Source organism: Drosophila serrata, unplaced genomic scaffold, assembly GCF_035046125.1.
Source record: "Drosophila serrata isolate PLE 108 unplaced genomic scaffold, ASM3504612v1 contig_130, whole genome shotgun sequence".
Lineage (NCBI taxonomy): Eukaryota > Metazoa > Arthropoda > Insecta > Diptera > Drosophilidae > Drosophila > Drosophila serrata.
In genome coordinates, this window is record NW_028257028.1 from 368,058 (window position 1) to 388,899 (window position 20,842).

Sequence of the window (20,842 nt, forward strand, 5' to 3'; positions counted from 1 at the left end):
CAGCATCTACAGGCCTTTCTTTCTAGCTTTATCCGGCCGAAAAAAATTTTTTTCAGAAATTTCCCTTTTTTCGGAAAAAAGGAAAGGGGTTACATCATGAAAATTGGCAAAAATCGGCCAAAAATTCACATTTTAAATTGAGTATGCAGTTTTGTTAACCTGCTAAAAATTAACATACTGCCGCTTTCCGAATTGAAATTAATGCGTTTTTGGCTTAGTTATGAAATTTTTAAATTTTGATTTGTAAAAAAAATTTCATATAAAAATATTGTTAATTTCGGTATAAAAATGGTAATGGACCTTCAGTTAGAAGCTTAAAAATAAGTGAAGGAGCCATTTCCGACCCCATAAATCATATATATTCTTGATCAGCATCTACAGGCCTTTCTTTCTAGCTTTATCCGGCCGAAAAAAATTTTTTTCAGAAATTTCCCATTTTTCGGAAAAAAGGAAAGGGGTTACATCATGAAAATTTGCTAAAATCGGCCAAAAATTCACATTTTAAATTGAGTATGCAGTTTTGTTAACCTGCTTAAAATTAACATACTGCCGCTTTCCGAATGGAAATTAATGCGTTTTTGGCTTAGTTATGAAATTTTTAAATTTTGATTTGTAAAAAAAATTTCATATAAAAATATTGTTAATTTCGGTATAAAAATGGTAATGGACTTTCAGTTAGAAGCTTAAAAATAAGTGAAGGAGCCATTTCCGACCCCATAAATCATATATATTCTTGATCAGCATCTACAGGCCTTTCTTTCTAGCTTTATCCGGCCGAAAAAATTTTTTTTCAGAAATTTCCCATTTTTCGGAAAAAAGGAAAGGGGTTACATCATGAAAATTTGCAAAAATCGGCCAAAAATTCACATTTTAAATTGAGTATGCAGTTTTGTTAACCTGCTAAAAATTAACATACTGCCGCTTTCCGAATTAAAATTAATGCGTTTTTGGCTGAGTTATGAGATTTTTAAATTTTGATTTGTCGAAAAAATGCATTTAAAAATATTGTTAATATCGGTATAAAAATGGTAATGGACCTTCAGTCAGAAGCTTAAAAATAAGTGAAGGAGCCATTTCCGACCCCATAAATCATATATATTCTTGATCAGCATCTACAGGCCTTTCTTTCTAGCTTTATCCGGCCGAAAAAATTTTTTTTCAGAAATTTCCCATTTTTCGGAAAAAAGGAAAGGGGTTACATCATGAAAATTTGCAAAAATCGGCCAAAAATTCACATTTTAAATTGAGTATGCAGTTTTGTTAACCTGCTAAAAATTAACATACTGCCGCTTTCCGAATTGAAATTAATGCGTTTTTGGCTTAGTTATGAAATTTTTAAATTTTGATTTGTAAAAAAAATTTCATATAAAAATATTGTTAATTTCGGTATAAAAATGGTAATGGACTTTCAGTTAGAAGCTTAAAAATAAGTGAAGGAGCCATTTCCGACCCCATAAATCATATATATTCTTGATCAGCATCTACAGGCCTTTCTTTCTAGCTTTATCCGGCCGAAAAATTTTTTTTTCAGAAATTTCCCATTTTTCGGAAAAAAGGAAAGGGGTTACATCATGAAAATTTGCAAAAATCGGCCAAAAATTCACATTTTAAATTGAGTATGCAGTTTTGTTAACCTGCTAAAAATTAACATACTGCCGCTTTCCGAATTAAAATTAATGCGTTTTTGGCTGAGTTATGAGATTTTTAAATTTTGATTTGTCGAAAAAATGCATTTAAAAATATTGTTAATATCGGTATAAAAATGGTAATGGACCTTCAGTCAGAAGCTTAAAAATAAGTGAAGGAGCCATTTCCGACCCCATAAATCATATATATTCTTGATCAGCATCTACAGGCCTTTCTTTCTAGCTTTATCCGGCCGAAAAAAATTTTTTTCAGAAATTTCCCTTTTTTCGGAAAAAAGGAAAGGGGTTACATCATGAAAATTGGCAAAAATCGGCCAAAAATTCACATTTTAAATTGAGTATGCAGTTTTGTTAACCTGCTAAAAATTAACATACTGCCGCTTTCCGAATTGAAATTAATGCGTTTTTGGCTTAGTTATGAAATTTTGATTTGTAAAAAAAATTTCATATAAAAATATTGTTAATTTCGGTATAAAAATGGTAATGGACCTTCAGTTAGAAGCTTAAAAATAAGTGAAGGAGCCATTTCCGACCCCATAAATCATATATATTCTTGATCAGCATCTACAGGCCTTTCTTTCTAGCTTTATCCGGCCGAAAAAAATTTTTTTCAGAAATTTCCCTTTTTTCGGAAAAAAGGAAAGGGGTTACATCATGAAAATTGGCAAAAATCGGCCAAAAATTCACATTTTAAATTGAGTATGTAGTTTTTTTAACCTGCTAAAAATTAACATACTGCCGCTTTCCGAATTGAAATTAATGCGTTTTTGGCTTAGTTATGAAATTTTTAAATTTTGATTTGTAAAAAAAATTTCATATAAAAATATTGTTAATTTCGGTATAAAAATGGTAATGGACCTTCAGTTAGAAGCTTAAAAATAAGTGAAGGAGCCATTTCCGACCCCATAAATCATATATATTCTTGATCAGCATCTACAGGCCTTTCTTTCTAGCTTTATCCGGCCGAAAAAAATTTTTTTCAGAAATTTCCCATTTTTCGGAAAAAAGGAAAGGGGTTACATCATGAAAATTTGCTAAAATCGGCCAAAAATTCACATTTTAAATTGAGTATGCAGTTTTGTTAACCTGCTTAAAATTAACATACTGCCGCTTTCCGAATTGAAATTAATGCGTTTTTGGCTTAGTTATGAAATTTTTAAATTTTGATTTGTAAAAAAAATTTCATATAAAAATATTGTTAATTTCGGTATAAAAATGGTAATGGACTTTCAGTTAGAAGCTTAAAAATAAGTGAAGGAGCCATTTCCGACCCCATAAATCATATATATTCTTGATCAGCATCTACAGGCCTTTCTTTCTAGCTTTATCCGGCCGAAAAATTTTTTTTTCAGAAATTTCCCATTTTTCGGAAAAAAGGAAAGGGGTTACATCATGAAAATTTGCAAAAATCGGCCAAAAATTCACATTTTAAATTGAGTATGCAGTTTTGTTAACCTGCTAAAAATTAACATACTGCCGCTTTCCGAATTAAAATTAATGCGTTTTTGGCTGAGTTATGAGATTTTTAAATTTTGATTTGTCGAAAAAATGCATTTAAAAATATTGTTAATATCGGTATAAAAATGGTAATGGACCTTCAGTTAGAAGCTTAAAAATAAGTGAAGGAGCCATTTTCCGACCCCATAAATCATATATATTCTTGATCAGCATCTACAGGCCTTTCTTTCTAGCTTTATCCGGCCGAAAAAAATTTTTTTCAGAAATTTCCCTTTTTTCGGAAAAAAGGAAAGGGGTTACATCATGAAAATTGGCAAAAATCGGCCAAAAATTCACATTTTAAATTGAGTATGCAGTTTTGTTAACCTGCTAAAAATTAACATACTGCCGCTTTCCGAATTGAAATTAATGCGTTTTTGGCTTAGTTATGAAATTTTTAAATTTTGATTTGTAAAAAAAATTTCATATAAAAATATTGTTAATTTCGGTATAAAAATGGTAATGGACCTTCAGTTAGAAGCTTAAAAATAAGTGAAGGAGCCATTTCCGACCCCATAAATCATATATATTCTTGATCAGCATCTACAGGCCTTTCTTTCTAGCTTTATCCGGCCGAAAAAAATTTTTTTCAGAAATTTCCCATTTTTCGGAAAAAAGGAAAGGGGTTACATCATGAAAATTTGCTAAAATCGGCCAAAAATTCACATTTTAAATTGAGTATGCAGTTTTGTTAACCTGCTTAAAATTAACATACTGCCGCTTTCCGAATGGAAATTAATGCGTTTTTGGCTTAGTTATGAAATTTTTAAATTTTGATTTGTAAAAAAAATTTCATATAAAAATATTGTTAATTTCGGTATAAAAATGGTAATGGACTTTCAGTTAGAAGCTTAAAAATAAGTGAAGGAGCCATTTCCGACCCCATAAATCATATATATTCTTGATCAGCATCTACAGGCCTTTCTTTCTAGCTTTATCCGGCCGAAAAAATTTTTTTTCAGAAATTTCCCATTTTTCGGAAAAAAGGAAAGGGGTTACATCATGAAAATTTGCAAAAATCGGCCAAAAATTCACATTTTAAATTGAGTATGCAGTTTTGTTAACCTGCTAAAAATTAACATACTGCCGCTTTCCGAATTAAAATTAATGCGTTTTTGGCTGAGTTATGAGATTTTTAAATTTTGATTTGTCGAAAAAATGCATTTAAAAATATTGTTAATATCGGTATAAAAATGGTAATGGACCTTCAGTCAGAAGCTTAAAAATAAGTGAAGGAGCCATTTCCGACCCCATAAATCATATATATTCTTGATCAGCATCTACAGGCCTTTCTTTCTAGCTTTATCCGGCCGAAAAAATTTTTTTTCAGAAATTTCCCATTTTTCGGAAAAAAGGAAAGGGGTTACATCATGAAAATTTGCAAAAATCGGCCAAAAATTCACATTTTAAATTGAGTATGCAGTTTTGTTAACCTGCTAAAAATTAACATACTGCCGCTTTCCGAATTGAAATTAATGCGTTTTTGGCTTAGTTATGAAATTTTTAAATTTTGATTTGTAAAAAAAATTTCATATAAAAATATTGTTAATTTCGGTATAAAAATGGTAATGGACTTTCAGTTAGAAGCTTAAAAATAAGTGAAGGAGCCATTTCCGACCCCATAAATCATATATATTCTTGATCAGCATCTACAGGCCTTTCTTTCTAGCTTTATCCGGCCGAAAAATTTTTTTTTCAGAAATTTCCCATTTTTCGGAAAAAAGGAAAGGGGTTACATCATGAAAATTTGCAAAAATCGGCCAAAAATTCACATTTTAAATTGAGTATGCAGTTTTGTTAACCTGCTAAAAATTAACATACTGCCGCTTTCCGAATTAAAATTAATGCGTTTTTGGCTGAGTTATGAGATTTTTAAATTTTGATTTGTCGAAAAAATGCATTTAAAAATATTGTTAATATCGGTATAAAAATGGTAATGGACCTTCAGTCAGAAGCTTAAAAATAAGTGAAGGAGCCATTTCCGACCCCATAAATCATATATATTCTTGATCAGCATCTACAGGCCTTTCTTTCTAGCTTTATCCGGCCGAAAAAAATTTTTTTCAGAAATTTCCCTTTTTTCGGAAAAAAGGAAAGGGGTTACATCATGAAAATTGGCAAAAATCGGCCAAAAATTCACATTTTAAATTGAGTATGCAGTTTTGTTAACCTGCTAAAAATTAACATACTGCCGCTTTCCGAATTGAAATTAATGCGTTTTTGGCTTAGTTATGAAATTTTTAAATTTTGATTTGTAAAAAAAATTTCATATAAAAATATTGTTAATTTCGGTATAAAAATGGTAATGGACCTTCAGTTAGAAGCTTAAAAATAAGTGAAGGAGCCATTTCCGACCCCATAAATCATATATATTCTTGATCAGCATCTACAGGCCTTTCTTTCTAGCTTTATCCGGCCGAAAAAAAATTTTTTCAGAAATTTCCCATTTTTCGGAAAAAAGGAAAGGGGTTACATCATGAAAATTGGCAAAAATCGGCCAAAAATCCACATTTTAAATTGAGTATGCAGTTTTGTTAACCTGCTAAAAATTAACATACTGCCGTTTTCCGAATTGAAATTAATGCGTTTTTGGCTGAGTTATGAGATTTTTAAATTTTGATTTGTCGAAAAAATTCATTTAAAAATATTGTTAATTTCGGTATAAAAATGGTAATGGACTTTCAGTTAGAAGCTTAAAAATAAGTGAAGGAGCCATTTCCGACCCCATAAATCATATATATTCTTGATCAGCATCTACAGGCCTTTCTTTCTAGCTTTATCCGGCCGAAAAAATTTTTTTTCAGAAATTTCCCATTTTTCGGAAAAAAGGAAAAGGGGTTACATCATGAAAATTTGCAAAAATCGGCCAAAAATTCATATTTTAAATTGAGTATGCAGTTTTGTTAACCTGCTAAAAATTAACACACTGCCGCTTTCCGAATTGAAATTAATGCGTTTTTGGCTTAGTTATGAAATTTTGATTTGTAAAAAAAATTTCATATAAAAATATTGTTAATTTCGGTATAAAAATGGTAATGGACCTTCAGTTAGAAGCTTAAAAATAAGTGAAGGAGCCATTTCCGACCCCATAAATCATATATATTCTTGATCAGCATCTACAGGCCTTTCTTTCTAGCTTTATCCGGCCGAAAAAACAATTTTTCAGAAATTTCCCATTTTTCGGAAAAAAGGAAAGGGGTTACATCATGAAAATTTGCAAAAATCTGCCAAAAATTCACATTTTAAATGGAGTATGCAGTTTTGTTAACCTGCTAAAAGTTAACATACTGCCGCTTTCCGAATTGAAATTAATGCGTTTTTGGCTGAGTTATGAAATTTTTAAGTTTTGATTTGTAAAAAAAATTTCATATAAAAATATTGTTAATTTCGGTATAAAAATGGTAATGGACTTTCAGTTAGAAGCTTAAAAATAAGTGAAGGAGCCATTTCCGACCCCATAAATCATATATATTCTTGATCAGCATCTACAGGCCTTTCTTTCTAGCTTTATCCGGCCGAAAAAATTTTTTTCAGAAATTTCCCATTTTTCGGAAAAAAGGAAAGGGGTTACATCATGAAAATTGGCAAAAATCGGCCAAAAATTCACATTTTAAATTGAGTATGCAGTTTTGTTAACCTGCTAAAAATTAACATACTGCCGCTTTCCGAATTGAAATTAATGCGTTTTTGGCTTAGTTATGAAATTTTTAAATTTTGATTTGTCGAAAAAATGCATTTAAAAATATTGTTAATATCGGTATAAAAATGGTAATGGACTTTCAGTTAGAAGCTTAAAAATAAGTGAAGGAGCCATTTCCGACCCCATAAATCATATATATTCTTGATCAGCATCTACAGGCCTTTCTTTCTAGCTTTATCCGGCCGAAAAAAAATTTTTTCAGAAATTTCCCATTTTTCGGAAAAAAGGAAAGGGGTTACATCATGAAAATTGGCAAAAATCGGCCAAAAATTCACATTTTAAATTGAGTATGCAGTTTTGTTAACCTGCTAAAAATTAACATACTGCCGCTTTCCGAATTGAAATTAATGCGTTTTTGGCTGAGTTATGAGATTTTTAAATTTTGATTTGTCGAAAAAATTCATTTAAAAATATTGTTAATTTCGGTATAAAAATGGTAATGGACTTTCAGTTAGAAGCTTAAAAATAAGTGAAGGAGCCATTTCCGACCCCATAAATCATATATATTCTTGATCAGCATCTACAGGCCTTTCTTTCTAGCTTTATCCGGCCGAAAAAATTTTTTTTCAGAAATTTCCCATTTTTCGGAAAAAAGGAAAGGGGTTACATCATGAAAATTTGCAAAAATCGGCCAAAAATTCACATTTTAAATTGAGTATGCAGTTTTTCATATAAAAATATTGTTAATTTCGGTATAAAAATGGTAATGGACCTTCAGTTAGAAGCTTAAAAATAAGTGAAGGAGCCATTTCCGACCCCATAAATCATATATATTCTTGATCAGCATCTACAGGCCTTTCTTTCTAGCTTTATCCGGCCGAAAAAACAATTTTTCAGAAATTTCCCATTTTTCGGAAAAAAGGAAAGGGGTTACATCATGAAAATTTGCAAAAATCTGCCAAAAATTCACATTTTAAATGGAGTATGCAGTTTTGTTAACCTGCTAAAAGTTAACATACTGCCGCTTTCCGAATTGAAATTAATGCGTTTTTGGCTGAGTTATGAGATTTTTAAATTTTGATTTGTCGAAAAAATTCATTTAAAAATATTGTTAATATCGGTATAAAAATGGTAATGGACCTTCAGTCAGAAGCTTAAAAATAAGTGAAGGAGCCATTTCCGACCCCATAAATCATATATATTCTTGATCAGCATCTACAGGCCTTTCTTTCTAGCTTTATCCGGCCGAAAAAAATTTTTTTCAGAAATTTCCCATTTTTCGGAAAAAAGGAAAGGGGTTACATCATGAAAATTTGCAAAAATCGGCCAAAAATTCACATTTTAAATGGAGTATGCAGTTTTGTTAACCTGCTAAAAGTTAACATACTGCCGCTTTCCGAATTGAAATTAATGCGTTTTTGGCTTAGTTATGAAATTTTTAAATTTTGATTTGTAAAAAAAATTTCATATAAAAATATTGTTAATTTCGGTATAAAAATGGTAATGGACTTTCAGTTAGAAGCTTAAAAATAAGTGAAGGAGCCATTTCCGACCCCATAAATCATAGATATTCTTGATCAGCATCTACAGGCCTTTCTTTCTAGCTTTATCCGGCCGAAAAATTTTTTTTTCAGAAATTTCCCATTTTTCGGAAAAAAGGAAAGGGGTTACATCATGAAAATTTGCAAAAATCGGCCAAAAATTCACATTTTAAATGGAGTATGCAGTTTTGTTAACCTGCTAAAAATTAACATACTGCCGCTTTCCGAATTGAAATTAATGCGTTTTTGGCTGAGTTATGAGATTTTTAAATTTTGATTTGTCGAAAAAATTCATTTAAAAATATTGTTAATTTCGGTATAAAAATGGTAATGGACTTTCAGTTAGAAGCTTAAAAATAAGTGAAGGAGCCATTTCCGACCCCATAAATCATATATATTCTTGATCAGCATCTACAGGCCTTTCTTTCTAGCTTTATCCGGCCGAAAAAATTTTTTTTCAGAAATTTCCCATTTTTCGGAAAAAGGGAAAAGGGGTTACATCATGAAAATTTGCAAAAATCGGCCAAAAATTCATATTTTAAATTGAGTATGCAGTTTTGTTAACCTGCTAAAAATTAACACACTGCCGCTTTCCGAATTGAAATTAATGCGTTTTTGGCTTAGTTATGAAATTTTGATTTGTAAAAAAAATTTCATATAAAAATATTGTTAATTTCGGTATAAAAATGGTAATGGACCTTCAGTTAGAAGCTTAAAAATAAGTGAAGGAGCCATTTCCGACCCCATAAATCATATATATTCTTGATCAGCATCTACAGGCCTTTCTTTCTAGCTTTATCCGGCCGAAAAAACAATTTTTCAGAAATTTCCCATTTTTCGGAAAAAAGGAAAGGGGTTACATCATGAAAATTTGCAAAAATCTGCCAAAAATTCACATTTTAAATGGAGTATGCAGTTTTGTTAACCTGCTAAAAGTTAACATACTGCCGCTTTCCGAATTGAAATTAATGCGTTTTTGGCTGAGTTATGAAATTTTTAAGTTTTGATTTGTAAAAAAAATTTCATATAAAAATATTGTTAATTTCGGTATAAAAATGGTAATGGACTTTCAGTTAGAAGCTTAAAAATAAGTGAAGGAGCCATTTCCGACCCCATAAATCATATATATTCTTGATCAGCATCTACAGGCCTTTCTTTCTAGCTTTATCCGGCCGAAAAATTTTTTTTTCAGAAATTTCCCATTTTTCGGAAAAAAGGAAAGGGGTTACATCATGAAAATTTGCAAAAATCGGCCAAAAATTCACATTTTAAATTGAGTATGCAGTTTTGTTAACCTGCTAAAAATTAACATACTGCCGCTTTCCGAATTAAAATTAATGCGTTTTTGGCTGAGTTATGAGATTTTTAAATTTTGATTTGTCGAAAAAATGCATTTAAAAATATTGTTAATATCGGTATAAAAATGGTAATGGACCTTCAGTCAGAAGCTTAAAAATAAGTGAAGGAGCCATTTCCGACCCCATAAATCATATATATTCTTGATCAGCATCTACAGGCCTTTCTTTCTAGCTTTATCCGGCCGAAAAAAAATTTTTTCAGAAATTTCCCATTTTTCGGAAAAAAGGAAAGGGGTTACATCATGAAAATTGGCAAAAATCGGCCAAAAATTCACATTTTAAATGGAGTATGCAGTTTTGTTAACCTGCTAAAAGTTAACATACTGCCGCTTTCCGAATTGAAATTAATGCGTTTTTGGCTTAGTTATGAAATTTTTAAATTTTGATTTGTAAAAAAAATTTCATATAAAAATATTGTTAATTTCGTTATAAAAATGGTAATGGACTTTCAGTTAGAAGCTTAAAAATAAGTGAAGGAGCCATTTCCGACCCCATAAATCATATATATTCTTGATCAGCATCTACAGGCCTTTCTTTCTAGCTTTATCCGGCCGAAAAATTTTTTTTTCAGAAATTTCCCATTTTTCGGAAAAAAGGAAAGGGGTTACATCATGAAAATTTGCAAAAATCTGCCAAAAATTCACATTTTAAATGGAGTATGCAGTTTTGTTAACCTGCTAAAAGTTAACACACTGCCGCTTTCCGAATTGAAATTAATGCGTTTTTGGCTGAGTTATGAGATTTTTAAATTTTGATTTGTCGAAAAAATTCATTTAAAAATATTGTTAATATCGGTATAAAAATGGTAATGGACCTTCAGTCAGAAGCTTAAAAATAAGTGAAGGAGCCATTTCCGACCCCATAAATCATATATATTCTTGATCAGCATCTACAGGCCTTTCTTTCTAGCTTTATCCGGCCGAAAAAAATTTTTTTCAGAAATTTCCCATTTTTCGGAAAAAAGGAAAGGGGTTACATCATGAAAATTTGCAAAAATCTGCCAAAAATTCACATTTTAAATGGAGTATGCAGTTTTGTTAACCTGCTAAAAGTTAACATACTGCCGCTTTCCGAATTGAAATTAATGCGTTTTTGGCTGAGTTATGAGATTTTTAAATTTTGATTTGTCGAAAAAATTCATTTAAAAATATTGTTAATATCGGTATAAAAATGGTAATGGACCTTCAGTCAGAAGCTTAAAAATAAGTGAAGGAGCCATTTCCGACCCCATAAATCATATATATTCTTGATCAGCATCTACAGGCCTTTCTTTCTAGCTTTATCCGGCCGAAAAAAATTTTTTTCAGAAATTTCCCATTTTTCGGAAAAAAGGAAAGGGGTTACATCATGAAAATTTGCAAAAATCGGCCAAAAATTCACATTTTAAATGGAGTATGCAGTTTTGTTAACCTGCTAAAAGTTAACATACTGCCGCTTTCCGAATTGAAATTAATGCGTTTTTGGCTTAGTTATGAAATTTTTAAATTTTGATTTGTAAAAAAAATTTCATATAAAAATATTGTTAATTTCGGTATAAAAATGGTAATGGACTTTCAGTTAGAAGCTTAAAAATAAGTGAAGGAGCCATTTCCGACCCCATAAATCATATATATTCTTGATCAGCATCTACAGGCCTTTCTTTCTAGCTTTATCCGGCCGAAAAATTTTTTTTTCAGAAATTTCCCATTTTTCGGAAAAAAGGAAAGGGGTTACATCATGAAAATTTGCAAAAATCGGCCAAAAATTCACATTTTAAATTGAGTATGCAGTTTTGTTAACCTGCTAAAAATTAACATACTGCCGCTTTCCGAATTAAAATTAATGCGTTTTTGGCTGAGTTATGAGATTTTTAAATTTTGATTTGTCGAAAAAATGCATTTAAAAATATTGTTAATATCGGTATAAAAATGGTAATGGACCTTCAGTTAGAAGCTTAAAAATAAGTGAAGGAGCCATTTCCGACCCCATAAATCATATATATTCTTGATCAGCATCTACAGGCCTTTCTTTCTAGCTTTATCCGGCCGAAAAAAAATTTTTTCAGAAATTTCCCATTTTTCGGAAAAAAGGAAAGGGGTTACATCATGAAAATTGGCAAAAATCGGCCAAAAATCCACATTTTAAATGGAGTATGCAGTTTTGTTAACCTGCTAAAAATTAACATACTGCCGCTTTCCGAATTGAAATTAATGCGTTTTTGGCTGAGTTATGAGATTTTTAAATTTTGATTTGTCGAAAAAATTCATTTAAAAATATTGTTAATTTCGGTATAAAAATGGTAATGGACTTTCAGTTAGAAGCTTAAAAATAAGTGAAGGAGCCATTTCCGACCCCATAAATCATATATATTCTTGATCAGCATCTACAGGCCTTTCTTTCTAGCTTTATCCGGCCGAAAAAATTTTTTTTCAGAAATTTCCCATTTTTCGGAAAAAGGGAAAGGGGTTACATCATGAAAATTTGCAAAAATCGGCCAAAAATTCATATTTTAAATTGAGTATGCAGTTTTGTTAACCTGCTAAAAATTAACACACTGCCGCTTTCCGAATTGAAATTAATGCGTTTTTGGCTTAGTTATGAAATTTTGATTTGTAAAAAAAATTTCATATAAAAATATTGTTAATTTCGGTATAAAAATGGTAATGGACCTTCAGTTAGAAGCTTAAAAATAAGTGAAGGAGCCATTTCCGACCCCATAAATCATATATATTCTTGATCAGCATCTACAGGCCTTTCTTTCTAGCTTTATCCGGCCGAAAAAACAATTTTTCAGAAATTTCCCATTTTTCGGAAAAAAGGAAAGGGGTTACATCATGAAAATTTGCAAAAATCTGCCAAAAATTCACATTTTAAATGGAGTATGCAGTTTTGTTAACCTGCTAAAAGTTAACATACTGCCGCTTTCCGAATTGAAATTAATGCGTTTTTGGCTGAGTTATGAAATTTTTAAGTTTTGATTTGTAAAAAAAATTTCATATAAAAATATTGTTAATTTCGGTATAAAAATGGTAATGGACTTTCAGTTAGAAGCTTAAAAATAAGTGAAGGAGCCATTTCCGACCCCATAAATCATATATATTCTTGATCAGCATCTACAGGCCTTTCTTTCTAGCTTTATCCGGCCGAAAAATTTTTTTTTCAGAAATTTCCCATTTTTCGGAAAAAAGGAAAGGGGTTACATCATGAAAATTTGCAAAAATCGGCCAAAAATTCACATTTTAAATTGAGTATGCAGTTTTGTTAACCTGCTAAAAATTAACATACTGCCGCTTTCCGAATTAAAATTAATGCGTTTTTGGCTGAGTTATGAGATTTTTAAATTTTGATTTGTCGAAAAAATGCATTTAAAAATATTGTTAATATCGGTATAAAAATGGTAATGGACCTTCAGTCAGAAGCTTAAAAATAAGTGAAGGAGCCATTTCCGACCCCATAAATCATATATATTCTTGATCAGCATCTACAGGCCTTTCTTTCTAGCTTTATCCGGCCGAAAAAAAATTTTTTCAGAAATTTCCCATTTTTCGGAAAAAAGGAAAGGGGTTACATCATGAAAATTGGCAAAAATCGGCCAAAAATTCACATTTTAAATGGAGTATGCAGTTTTGTTAACCTGCTAAAAGTTAACATACTGCCGCTTTCCGAATTGAAATTAATGCGTTTTTGGCTTAGTTATGAAATTTTTAAATTTTGATTTGTAAAAAAAATTTCATATAAAAATATTGTTAATTTCGGTATAAAAATGGTAATGGACTTTCAGTTAGAAGCTTAAAAATAAGTGAAGGAGCCATTTCCGACCCCATAAATCATATATATTCTTGATCAGCATCTACAGGCCTTTCTTTCTAGCTTTATCCGGCCGAAAAATTTTTTTTTCAGAAATTTCCCATTTTTCGGAAAAAAGGAAAGGGGTTACATCATGAAAATTTGCAAAAATCGGCCAAAAATTCACATTTTAAATTGAGTATGCAGTTTTGTTAACCTGCTAAAAATTAACATACTGCCGCTTTCCGAATTAAAATTAATGCGTTTTTGGCTGAGTTATGAGATTTTTAAATTTTGATTTGTCGAAAAAATGCATTTAAAAATATTGTTAATATCGGTATAAAAATGGTAATGGACCTTCAGTTCGAAGCTTAAAAATAAGTGAAGGAGCCATTTCCGACCCCATAAATCATATATATTCTTGATCAGCATCTACAGGCCATTCTTTCTAGCTTTATCCGGCCGAAAAAAAATTTTTTCAGAAATTTCCCATTTTTCGGAAAAAAGGAAAGGGGTTACATCATGAAAATTGGCAAAAATCGGCCAAAAATTCACATTTTAAATTGAGTATGCAGTTTTGTTAACCTGCTAAAAATTAACATACTGCCGCTTTCCGAATTGAAATTAATGCGTTTTTGGCTGAGTTATGAGATTTTTAAATTTTGATTTGTCGAAAAAATTCATTTAAAAATATTGTTAATTTCGGTATAAAAATGGTAATGGACTTTCAGTTAGAAGCTTAAAAATAAGTGAAGGAGCCATTTCCGACCCCATAAATCATATATATTCTTGATCAGCATCTACAGGCCTTTCTTTCTAGCTTTATCCGGCCGAAAAAATTTTTTTTCAGAAATTTCCCATTTTTCGGAAAAAGGGAAAAGGGGTTACATCATGAAAATTTGCAAAAATCGGCCAAAAATTCATATTTTAAATTGAGTATGCAGTTTTGTTAACCTGCTAAAAATTAACACACTGCCGCTTTCCGAATTGAAATTAATGCGTTTTTGGCTTAGTTATGAAATTTTGATTTGTAAAAAAAATTTCATATAAAAATATTGTTAATTTCGGTATAAAAATGGTAATGGACCTTCAGTTAGAAGCTTAAAAATAAGTGAAGGAGCCATTTCCGACCCCATAAATCATATATATTCTTGATCAGCATCTACAGGCCTTTCTTTCTAGCTTTATCCGGCCGAAAAAACAATTTTTCAGAAATTTCCCATTTTTCGGAAAAAAGGAAAGGGGTTACATCATGAAAATTGGCAAAAATCGGCCAAAAATTCACATTTTAAATTGAGTATGCAGTTTTGTTAACCTGCTAAAAATTAACATACTGCCGCTTTCCGAATTGAAATTAATGCGTTTTTGGCTGAGTTATGAGATTTTTAAATTTTGATTTGTCGAAAAAATTCATTTAAAAATATTGTTAATTTCGGTATAAAAATGGTAATGGACTTTCAGTTAGAAGCTTAAAAATAAGTGAAGGAGCCATTTCCGACCCCATAAATCATATATATTCTTGATCAGCATCTACAGGCCTTTCTTTCTAGCTTTATCCGGCCGAAAAAATTTTTTTTCAGAAATTTCCCATTTTTCGGAAAAAGGGAAAAGGGGTTACATCATGAAAATTTGCAAAAATCTGCCAAAAATTCACATTTTAAATGGAGTATGCAGTTTTGTTAACCTGCTAAAAGTTAACATACTGCCGCTTTCCGAATTGAAATTAATGCGTTTTTGGCTGAGTTATGAAATTTTTAAGTTTTGATTTGTAAAAAAAATTTCATATAAAAATATTGTTAATTTCGGTATAAAAATGGTAATGGACTTTCAGTTAGAAGCTTAAAAATAAGTGAAGGAGCCATTTCCGACCCCATAAATCATATATATTCTTGATCAGCATCTACAGGCCTTTCTTTCTAGCTTTATCCGGCCGAAAAATTTTTTTTTCAGAAATTTCCCATTTTTCGGAAAAAAGGAAAGGGGTTACATCATGAAAATTTGCAAAAATCGGCCAAAAATTCACATTTTAAATTGAGTATGCAGTTTTGTTAACCTGCTAAAAATTAACATACTGCCGCTTTCCGAATTAAAATTAATGCGTTTTTGGCTGAGTTATGAGATTTTTAAATTTTGATTTGTCGAAAAAATGCATTTAAAAATATTGTTAATATCGGTATAAAAATGGTAATGGACCTTCAGTCAGAAGCTTAAAAATAAGTGAAGGAGCCATTTCCGACCCCATAAATCATATATATTCTTGATCAGCATCTACAGGCCTTTCTTTCTAGCTTTATCCGGCCGAAAAAAAATTTTTTCAGAAATTTCCCATTTTTCGGAAAAAAGGAAAGGGTTACATCATGAAAATTGGCAAAAATCGGCCAAAAATTCACATTTTAAATTGAGTATGCAGTTTTGTTAACCTGCTAAAAATTAACATACTGCCGCTTTCCGAATTGAAATTAATGCGTTTTTGGCTGAGTTATGAGATTTTTAAATTTTGATTTGTCGAAAAAATTCATTTAAAAATATTGTTAATTTCGGTATAAAAATGGTAATGGACTTTCAGTTAGAAGCTTAAAAATAAGTGAAGGAGCCATTTCCGACCCCATAAATCATATATATTCTTGATCAGCATCTACAGGCCTTTCTTTCTAGCTTTATCCGGCCGAAAAAATTTTTTTTCAGAAATTTCCCATTTTTCGGAAAAAAGGAAAGGGGTTACATCATGAAAATTTGCAAAAATCTGCCAAAAATTCACATTTTAAATTGAGTATGCAGTTTTTCATATAAAAATATTGTTAATTTCGGTATAAAAATGGTAATGGACCTTCAGTTAGAAGCTTAAAAATAAGTGAAGGAGCCATTTCCGACCCCATAAATCATATATATTCTTGATCAGCATCTACAGGCCTTTCTTTCTAGCTTTATCCGGCCGAAAAAACAATTTTTCAGAAATTTCCCATTTTTCGGAAAAAAGGAAAGGGGTTACATCATGAAAATTTGCAAAAATCTGCCAAAAATTCACATTTTAAATGGAGTATGCAGTTTTGTTAACCTGCTAAAAATTAACATACTGCCGCTTTCCGAATTGAAAAAAAAATTCACATTTTAAATTGAGTATGCAGTTTTTCATATAAAAATATTGTTAATTTCGGTATAAAAATGGTAATGGACCTTCAGTTAGAAGCTTAAAAATAAGTGAAGGAGCCATTTCCGACCCCATAAATCATATATATTCTTGATCAGCATCTACAGGCCTTTCTTTCTAGCTTTATCCGGCCGAAAAAACAATTTTTCAGAAATTTCCCATTTTTCGGAAAAAAGGAAAGGGGTTACATCATGAAAATTTGCAAAAATCTGCCAAAAATTCACATTTTAAATGGAGTATGCAGTTTTGTTAACCTGCTAAAAGTTAACATACTGCCGCTTTCCGAATTGAAATTAATGCGTTTTTGGCTGAGTTATGAGATTTTTAAATTTTGATTTGTCGAAAAAATTCATTTAAAAATATTGTTAATATCGGTATAAAAATGGTAATGGACCTTCAGTCAGAAGCTTAAAAATAAGTGAAGGAGCCATTTCCGACCCCATAAATCATATATATTCTTGATCAGCATCTACAGGCCTTTCTTTCTAGCTTTATCCGGCCGAAAAAAATTTTTTTCAGAAATTTCCCATTTTTCGGAAAAAAGGAAAGGGGTTACATCATGAAAATTTGCAAAAATCGGCCAAAAATTCACATTTTAAATGGAGTATGCAGTTTTGTTAACCTGCTAAAAGTTAACATACTGCCGCTTTCCGAATTGAAATTAATGCGTTTTTGGCTGAGTTATGAGATTTTCAAATTTTGATTTGTCGAAAAAATTCATATAAATATATTGTTAATATCGGTATAGAAATGGTAATAGACCTTCAGTCAGAAGCTTAAAAATAAGTGAAGGAGCCATTTCCGACCCCATAAATCATATATATTCTTGATCAGCATCTACAGGCCTTTCTTTCTAGCTTTATCCGGCCGAAAAAATTTTTTTTCAGAAATTTCCCATTTTTCGGAAAAAAGGAAAGGGGTTACATCATGAAAATTTGCAAAAATCGGCCAAAAATTCACATTTTAAATGGAGTATGCAGTTTTGTTAACCTGCTAAAAGTTAACATACTGCCGCTTTCCGAATTGAAATTAATGCGTTTTTGGCTGAGTTATGAGATTTTTAAATTTTGATTTGTCGAAAAAATTCATATAAATATATTGTTAATATCGGTATAAAAATGGTAATGGACCTTCAGTCAGAAGCTTAAAAATAAGTGAAGGAGCCATTTCCGACCCCATAAATCATATATATTCTTGATCAGCATCTACAGGCCTTTCTTTCTAGCTTTATCCGGCCGAAAAAATTTTTTTTCAGAAATTTCCCATTTTTCGGAAAAAAGGAAAGGGGTTACATCATGAAAATTTGCAAAAATCGGCCAAAAATTCACATTTTAAATGGAGTATGCAGTTTTGTTAACCTGCTAAAAGTTAACATACTGCCGCTTTCCGAATTGAAATTAATGCGTTTTTGGCTGAGTTATGAGATTTTTAAATTTTGATTTGTCGAAAAAATTCATATAAATATATTGTTAATATCGGTATAAAAATGGTAATAGACCTTCAGTCAGAAGCTTAAAAATAAGTGAAGGAGCCATTTCCGACCCCATAAATCATATATATTCTTGATCAGCATCTACAGGCCTTTCTTTCTAGCTTTATCCGGCCGAAAAAATTTTTTTTCAGAAATTTCCCATTTTTCGGAAAAAAGGAAAGGGGTTACATCATGAAAATTTGCAAAAATCGGCCAAAAATTCACATTTTAAATGGAGTATGCAGTTTTGTTAACCTGCTAAAAGTTAACATACTGCCGCTTTCCGAATTGAAATTAATGCGTTTTTGGCTGAGTTATGAGATTTTCAAATTTTGATTTGTCGAAAAAATTCATATAAATATATTGTTAATATCGGTATAAAAATGGTAATAGACCTTCAGTCAGAAGCTTAAAAATAAGTGAAGGAGCCATTTCCGACCCCATAAATCATATATATTCTTGATCAGCATCTACAGGCCTTTCTTTCTAGCTTTATCCGGCCGAAAAAATTTTTTTTCAGAAATTTCCCATTTTTCGGAAAAAAGGAAAGGGGTTACATCATGAAAATTTGCAAAAATCGGCCAAAAATTCACATTTTAAATGGAGTATGCAGTTTTGTTAACCTGCTAAAAGTTAACATACTGCCGCTTTCCGAATTGAAATTAATGCGTTTTTGGCTGAGTTATGAGATTTTTAAAATTTGATTTGTCGAAAAAATTCATATAAATATATTGTTAATATCGGTATAAAAATGGTAATGGACCTTCAGTCAGAAGCTTAAAAATAAGTGAAGGAGCCATTTCCGACCCCATAAATCATATATATTCTTGATCAGCATCTACAGGCCTTTCTTTCTAGCTTTATCCGGCCGAAAAAATTTTTTTTCAGAAATTTCCCATTTTTCGGAAAAAAGGAAAGGGGTTACATCATGAAAATTTGCAAAAATCGGCCAAAAATTCACATTTTAAATGGAGTATGCAGTTTTGTTAACCTGCTAAAAGTTAACATACTGCCGCTTTCCGAATTGAAATTAATGCGTTTTTGGCTGAGTTATGAGATTTTTAAAATTTGATTTGTCGAAAAAATTCATATAAATATATTGTTAATATCGGTATAAAAATGGTAATGGACCTTCAGTCAGAAGCTTAAAAATAAGTGAAGGAGCCATTTCCGACCCCATAAATCATATATATTCTTGATCAGCATCTACAGGCCTTTCTTTCTAGCTTTATCCGGCCGAAAAAATTTTTTTTCAGAAATTTCCCATTTTTCGGAAAAAAGGAAAGGGGTTACATCATGAAAATTTGCAAAAATCGGCCAAAAATTCACATTTTAAATGGAGTATGCAGTTTTGTTAACCTGCTAAAAGTTAACATACTGCCGCTTTCCGAATTGAAATTAATGCGTTTTTGGCTGAGTTATGAGATTTTTAAATTTTGATTTGTCGAAAAAATTCATATAAATATATTGTTAATATCGGTATAAAAATGGTAATGGACCTTCAGTCAGAAGCTTAAAAATAAGTGAAGGAGCCATTTCCGACCCCATAAATCATATATATTCTTGATCAGCATCTACAGGCCTTTCTTTCTAGCTTTATCCGGCCGAAAAAATTTTTTTTCAGAAATTTCCCATTTTTCGGAAAAAAGGAAAGGGGTTACATCATGAAAATTTGCAAAAATCGGCCAAAAATTCACATTTTAAATGGAGTATGCAGTTTTGTTAACCTGCTAAAAATTAACATACTGCCGCTTTCCGAATTAAAATTATTGCGTTTTTGGCTGAGTTATGAGATTTTTAAATTTTGATTTGTCGAAAAAATTCATTTAAAAATATTGTTAATATCGGTATAAAAATGGTAATGGACCTTCAGTCAGAAGCTTAAAAATAAGTGAAGGAGCCATTTCCGACCCCACAAATCATATATATTCTTGATCAGCATCTACAGGCCTTTCTTTCTAGCTTTTTCCGGCCGAAAAAATTTTTATTCAGAAATTTCCCATTTTTCGGAAAAAAGGAAAGGGGTTACATCATGAAAATTTGCAAAAATCTGCCAAAAATTCACATTTTAAATTGAGTATGCAGTTTTGTTAACCTGCTAAAAATTAACATACTGCCGCTTTCCGAATTAAAATTATTGCGTTTTTGGCTGAGTTATGAGATTTTTAAATTTTGATTTGTCGAAAAAATTCATTTAAAAATATTGTTAATATCGGTATAAAAATGGTAATGGACCTTCAGTCAGAAGCTTAAAAGAACGTGAAGGAGTCATTTCCGACCCTATAAATCATATATATTCTTGATCAGCATCTACAGGAGATTTTTTCTAGACATAGACGGCCGAAAAAAAATGTTTTCAGATATTTCCCATTTTTTTTAAGTTAGGAAAGGGGTTACATCATGAAAATTTGCAAAAATCGGCCAAAAATTCACATTTTAAACGGAGTATGCAGTTTTGTTAACCTGCTAAAAATTAACATAAAAGCGTTTTCCAAATTGAAATTTCTGCGTTTTTGGCTTAGGTATGAGATTTTTACATTTTGATGTATACAGTTTTATTAACCTATTTAAAACTAGATCATATGCAATTTTAAATATGTTTTATAATTAGTTAGAAATAATAGATTGGAAAGAGATCATAGATTCAGTTTATAGCTAATAAAACGAACCTTTATTTTAGTATATTTTATATTTACAAGTCGGATATTCTGTATAGTTTAAAACCGGTACCGGTTAGGTATTTCATTCTTTGATATTTTCCCATAAATTAATTAAA

At 30.8% G+C, this 20,842-nt stretch overlaps 1 protein-coding gene across 1 annotated transcript in view; it reads right to left on the minus strand.

Moving 5' to 3' along the window:
- Positions 1-20,842, minus strand: part of drd (drop dead) — a 60,845-nt gene that overhangs the window by 29,425 nt on the left and 10,578 nt on the right. The window lies entirely within an intron of this gene.